A 7114-nucleotide genomic window follows, 5' to 3' on the forward strand; every position below is an offset into this window, starting at 1 on the left:
ATAACGCCTTTTTTTAAAGACCACATTAGTTAAACAGGGCTTCAGATTTTTTTTTTCCTGAAATTGCTACAAACATTATTGGTAGAGATGATGAGAGTCTTTTGCAGCAGATGATGTAAGAAATGAAAAAAAAAAAAAAAGAAAACTAAAGGAGAAAAAAAAAAGAACCCTTTAATTTATATCTTGACATATGTTAAAAACACAAGGAAATGACTTCTAAAAGATAATGGTGGCCAACTTGTTTTGTCAGACCCCCCCATGGTTAGGGAAGACAGAAGCTGGATTCTCCAAGAAAAGTTATCACTTTGTTTTCACCCAGAATTAGATCACATAATTGAGAATTGCGTAAAGTTTATGTTTCTATGTCTTTCGAATGTGTTTCTAAGTAAAAGGTTCACGTTTTAAGGAACTAATATACATTTTTTTTTAAATAAAGAATTTTTGTTCTACTTGTTTTCTTCCTTTATTGTCTGTAACCCAACTCTCAATAATTCTGGTACTGCTAAGAGTCTTAAGCACCAAGGTCATGATTCTTGCTCTTTCTCTCTCTTTCTTTCTCTTGACAGCACCAAGACACAAGGTGGCAGCAGGTCCACAAAACTGCTGACCCAGAGAGAGGAGCTGGACAGCACCTGGCCAGGAGGGCAGCGCAGCTTGAGCACGTGGGCCCGTGGACAGACAGGTGCACAAGACTTGGAAATAAAGGGGATCTCACCAGGGTTCATCCACTAGGGAGTCTGAGACCCCTGAGCAGAGGTGGATGCTGGGGAATCTGTGGCAAGAACAGGAGCAGGCAACTGCAGATGGAGAGGATCAGCACTCACAATGTCAACGAAGCTTTATCCTTGGAAAAAACTCGCTGCCTGCCTCTGCTACTGGGTCCTTCTAAGGCCATGGTGGCTGTGGGATAAATAAGCAACACAAGACTCATGACTAAGGCGAGGGACTTTTTCTTCTTAGATGCAGCCTGAAAAAGAAATGCACATCAAATCCTCAAGAATCTTTTCCCCTGAGGTTTTGGATCTGAGATAAAAATTCTCCAGGGTTTTTCCTTACTGAATGGGTGAATGTTCCAAGCACATAGAATTTTTTTTTTTTTTTAATTAACTAGGCAATTGTGTTCTCATTCATTGTAAGGAGGACCCTCAGAGTACATCTTCTGCCCATAGGGTCTTATGTCCTTCAACCAAAGGCATTCTCTTATCTCTCCCTCACTGAATAAAGAGGACAGAGACAAAGCAGGAAAACATAGACAATACAGCACCCCTGGCTTTATCTCTTTTTCCCTTATTTGATTCTTCAATGCCTTTGCTCTTTCAGTCCTAACTCCTCAGTCTCTACCCACATCCCTTCTTGTTCAGTGTTTTTGTGCATTTATAGCTGATAGCCAAATTTGGGGATACTAATAACATCTTTGTAACAGTTTCCCATGAGATTAGGTACTCAACAAATAATCAGTTGGATTAATTTATAAATGATTGTCATTAGCATCACAAAGCACTTATTCAATGACAGACTTTGCAATTTATTTTTATTTTTATTTTTATTTTTATTTTAGACTTTGCAATTTATATTCACCATTTCATTGTATCTTCACAATAGTTTGATACTGGGATTTTTATACCCATTTTACAGAAGAGGAAACTGAGTCACAGAAAGGTTATGCTGCCTTTCCCAGCATTTATCAGTTGTGCATGCTAATAAGTGCTGGAGCCAGGATTTGAACCCAGGTAGTCTGGACTGTACCACTCTCTGGATCACTAGGGTTCTAAGTTCAGTACTGTAAGAATCATACCAAGGGTGGGTCTGGGGGAAGGAAAGCTGGCACATAGAAACTAGGAAGCCTTAAATGTATTTTCAAAAGATCCTCTTAAACATTTTGTTAGTAAAAAACTTGAACTTACATAAAACTGAAGAGAATAGTATAATGAACATCTGCGTATAATTACCCAGCTTCAAAACATATCTTGTTTCATTTAAACCTGTGTCCCTCACCATTTCCCCAAATTATTTAAAGCAATATCTAGACAATATCATTTCATCTATAAATTATATATATAGATATAGATATAAAAGATATGGAATCTCTAAATATTCCAGTATTATTATCAGTTAAATATCAAATATAACTTTTTTTGGGGGGTACAGTGAACTTTATTGATGGTATGTGACAGTAGGCCTCCCTAAGCGTCTGGGATGGAAATTGGGAGGAGGGGAGATTCTCAGTGTGTTGAGGGACTGAGTTAGGGGCAGGGATTCCACAGCTGAGGGCTTCTCTCTTCCTCTGTGTTCTTGCTGGGGCAGATGGTCCAGGGGCTCTTACTCCTTGGAGGCCATGTGGACCATAAGGTCCACCACCCTGTTGCTGTAGCCAAATTTATTGTTACACCAGGAAATGAACTTGACAAAGTGGTCGTTGAGGGCAATGCCAGCTTCGGCATCGAAGGTGGAAGAGTGGGTGTCGCTGTGAAAGTCTCAGTCTGTGTAGCCCAGGATGCCCTTGAGGGGGCCCCCTGATGCCTGCTTCATCACCTTCTTGATGTCATCGTATTTGGCAGCTTTCTCCAGGCGACAGGTCAGATCAACAACTGACCCGCTGGGGGTGGGCACATGGAAAGCCATGCCAATGAGCTTCCCATTCAGTTCAGGGATGACTTGCCTACAGCCTTGGCAGCTCCAGTGGATGCAGGGATGATATTCTGGGCAGCCCCATGGTCATCATGCCACAGTTTCCCAGAGGGGCCATCCACAGTCTTTTGAGTAGCAGTGATGGCATGGACTGTGGTCATGAGTCCTTCCACAATGCCAAAGTTGTCATGGATGACCTTGGCCAGGGGGGCTAAGCAGTTGGTGGTAAGGAGGCATTGCTGACGACCTTGAGAGAGTTGTCATACTTCTCATGGTTCACGTCCATTACAAACTTGGGGGCATCAGCAGAAGGGGCAGAGATGATGACCCTTTTGGCACCGTCCTTCAAACGAGCCCCAGCTTTCTCCATGGTAGTAAAGACACTAGTGGACCCCACAACATATTCATCACCAGCATCACCCCATTTGATGTTGGCGGGATCTTTCTTCTGGAAGAAGGAGATGGACTTTCCATTGATGACAAGTTTCCCATTCTCAGCCTTGACCGTGCCATGGAATTTACCATGGGTAGAATCATACTGGAACATGTAGACCATGTAGTTGAGGTCAATGAAGGGGTCATTGATGGCAACAATATCCACTTTGCCAAGTTGAAAGCAGCCCTGGTGACTAGGCGCCCAATACGACCAAATCCGTTCACTCCAACCTTCACCATCGTGTCTCAGGGACACAGCTGGCACTGCACGAGTAGAGAAGAAGCAGTTGTCTGTCAAATGGGGAGGAGCAGAGAGCCCAAGTATAACATTTTTAAAATAAGACTTTTCTTAATCTTGAAATGTTAGCATAAAAATATGAAAAACTACCCCTTTAAGATAGAATGAACTGAACAGAAAGCTGTTCTCTAATGAGATATTTCTGAAATGTAGAAAGTCTAGGTGCCTCTTTTTTTTTTTTACTGGTTCTTTTTAGTTATACATGACAGTAGAATCTATTTTGATATATTTATACAAGCATGAAATATATTAACAGGGACTAGAGCATTGAGAGTAGAGGAAGGTGTTACAAGTAAGGAGAGGAGTTTAGCTTCAGGGTGTATACTGCAGTTCGAGTTTTGACTTTATTTACTATCTAGAATGTGTCAGACGTTGTGTTAGGCTTGAATATAAAGTGGTGAATACAACACAGTCTCAGCCCTCTTAGGAGAGTCAGACATTGAATATATAACCCCGACCCCAAAATAAACTCAGAAACTGTAAAGGAAAGAGCAAGATACTCTAAGAAATAAGGAGAAAGCCCCATCTGAATTTGGAAGAAGAAGGTAACAGAAGCCCATACTGAGTGTTCTGTACTGTGATCTGAAGGGTAACTCGAGTCAGATAAAGTGTTTGAATAGGAGGTTTGCAGACAGATAAAATAGAATGTGCAAAGGCCCTGATGCATGCAAGATTTTGACAGTTCAGTGACCCAAGGGAAAGCAGATGTGACTGAATATAAAGTACAATGTGAAGTGGGATAAGAGGAGGTTGAAAAGAGGGACGGCCTTGTAGCCCATACTGAAATACAAGAAAAACCATCAGAAGGTACTAAGTATGGAGAGTGCTTTGTCTTTTAAAAGATCACCTTGATTACTATATGAAGTTTCAGTGGAAGAATTGAAAGACAGAAATTAGAGAAACTAGTTAGGAGGCAATTGCCATAATGTAGTCAAGGAATGTGTCTGATGAAGAGGAAGAGACCTGTAGTTTAAAGTAATATTTCAGAGGGTGTGTAGGATGGACCTAGTGACTTGCTTCTAGAATTGGGCAAAAGTAATGGGCTGCCATACAGATGAGATTGTAAAACATTGTGACTTCAGTCATAGTAACACTATCACTTGCTGGCACTCTCTTTTGCCCTCTTGCTCACTTTCTCTGATGAAACAAGCTGCCATATTGTGAGTTGCCCCAGGGAGAGCCCACACTGCAAAGAACTGAGGGCATCCTCCAGGCAGTGGACCCAGTAGAACTGAATCATGCCAACAAAAACATGAGTGAGCATGGAAGTGAATTCTTCCTCCCTTGAGCCTTGAGATTTCTGCAGATGAGCTGACATTTAATTTCAGCTTGAGAGATAATGAGCAGAAAAAATAGGCCATGCCCAGATTCCTACTTACAAAAACTCTTGTTTTAAGTTACCATGTTTTGGGATAATTTGTTACACAGCCTTAGGTAACTAATACAAGTGATAATGTCAGCATTAATGATATTAACTTTCATAACATCTTGCTTCCAAGGAAGATTTTGAAATTTTCAAAATTTAAAAATTGTTTTAAAATGGTAAAATTAAAAAAAAATTTCTATTATCATTCCTCTAAAACATAACAGCTTCACTTAAAAGTACTACCATTTTTAAGAAGAAAAATTCGTAGTTATTCACCTGGTTTTTATTACTTTAATTTGCATCTCTAACACCATCTGAAATATGGTACCTAGCCAGGGAATTATTTTCTTCTTTGTAGTAAGCTATTAGTAAAGAGGCATGTTTAAACCATCTGGCCTGGGTGTTCTTTAGGACTTGAAATTTGCAGCAGCCAGTTGGATTTCTTACCCTGTGCTGGAATTTCCTAATCCCTTTATCAATCCCTGCTCCAAGAGAGGGACATGGATTTTAGGCTGTCAATCAGTATTTTTGCCAGTTGAGATGTAATATAAGAGATAAAAATTTAAAAAAATTAACATAAGACCAGAGCTCAGATTGGGCATGACCACAAAGAATTTTTCTAAAAAGTTTTCCCAGAAGGAGCTAATTACTGTGGGAGAAAGTAATCCTCAGGTTTGGCTTGAATAACCACAAAAACAACAACATGCAAATATTTTTTAAATGATGGAAAAACTAAAGGAAGAAAATGGTCGATTCCACTCTCAGAAGGGTTTCCTTTTTTCCCCTTTAAACAGCGAGTATATGTGTAAATGTGTATACCCACACATATCCATTAACAGAAAGAGAAACATAGGAAATAGACTAAAAATCACTCATTTTCCCCTTAGTTATTGAGCATTTAATATAAGCTGGGCAAATCTTAAATGTATGGGATGCATCATGGAATAAGACAAACCTATTCTCTATCCTGATATAGCCAAAAATTTTAGTGGGAGAGACAGATAAGTAAGAGCTGAAGCAATAAATCAATAAATAATTACAGGTTGTGATAGTTAAGGTTGTGATTGAAAGTAAAAAGAAGGAATTGTTTACATTGGATGTTCAGAAATGACTTGTGTAAAAACTAATGGAAGAGAGGGGTCAGAGAGGTCAGAATCTGGGAGAGAGTTTTCCAAAGAGAACAGCAAACACAAAAGCCCTTGAATAAGAGAAAGCATGGGATTTTCTAGAACTGTCAGTGAGCCTAATGGAGAGTGGGGTGAAATAAGGAAGTGGTAAGTAGCTACAGGCCAGATCATTTGGGATCTCTTCAGCCCTAAAAAGGGTTAGGGTTAGGGTTAGGGTTAGGGTTAGAAAGAAATAGGGTCCAAATGGCATGCTCTGATTTATGTTCTCAAATGATCACTGTCATGGCCATGTGGAAAATAGCTAACGAAGTAAGAGTAGATGTCTGATGCTGAGTAGCCATTGTTCTCTTCCAATGATGATAGAGATGATAGTAGTGTCGAGCAGGGCGTGGTGAAGATGTGAAGAATAATGGACAGATTCTGTAGGTAAAATGAAAACAACCTGAAGGTGAACTGGATGTGGGCACTAAAGGGAAAAATGAATCAAGGAAACCTCCTGGGTCTGGTGCTCGGTTTGTGAACATGGTGCCATGTATTGTTCTGAGAAATTCTGATGAAGATCTGTGCATTGAAAGATTCAGGAGACTGGATTTGAACCTGCAATACTTGAGATGCTAGGAGATATTCATGTGAAGATGTAATTTAGGCAATTAGAGCCATGAGCTTAAGTTAGTTATTTATATATATATATAAAATTAATATAAAACCAAACAGTCTATAGCTAGCCTAACTATATCAATAAATACATAATAGAAATTATGTAATTTAATCCTTTGATTTTTAGAGAGCTGAAATAAATTTCAGACTCCCTTTCAGTTGTTTTTCACTTTTAAATGTAGTCCAAACACAAAGAATATTATTAATTTTTTTTCGTTTATGCTAATTTTTGAATATTCTAATTCTCTGCTTTGAGAAAGGTTTGGGAGAAAGATCTAAAATGTATGGGGCACTTTCTGTAAAATAGGATAACATATCATCGTTTCACTTAAATTCCTAACAACCCTCTCATATTATCTCCTTGCCACAGGTAAGGAGCTGAAGTTCAGAGCATTTAAGTAACTCGTCCAGTGACACATGGCCAGGATCCAAAGCTGAATTTTCTTTTGGCACTAAAAGTCATGTCCTACCTTTATAGAGGCTGTAAAACCCAGAGCTCCTCCTATGTTTCTCTTATAGTTTCCATGTTTTCCCACTGTTCTTACATCTCTTTTCTCGTGCAGCAGAATTGAATTTAACAAACACTTAGTGTACCCCCTCCGT

The 7114-nt window shown here is 39.4% G+C and overlaps 1 pseudogene; it reads right to left on the reverse strand.

The window, feature by feature from the left end:
• Positions 1-2200: 2200 nt before the first annotated feature.
• On the reverse strand, positions 2201-3303 carry LOC124984911 (glyceraldehyde-3-phosphate dehydrogenase-like; annotated as a pseudogene).
• Positions 3304-7114: the final 3811 nt, after the last annotated feature.

The sequence above is a fragment of the Sciurus carolinensis genome, chromosome 5 (genome assembly GCF_902686445.1).
Source record: "Sciurus carolinensis chromosome 5, mSciCar1.2, whole genome shotgun sequence".
Classification (NCBI taxonomy): domain Eukaryota; kingdom Metazoa; phylum Chordata; class Mammalia; order Rodentia; family Sciuridae; genus Sciurus; species Sciurus carolinensis.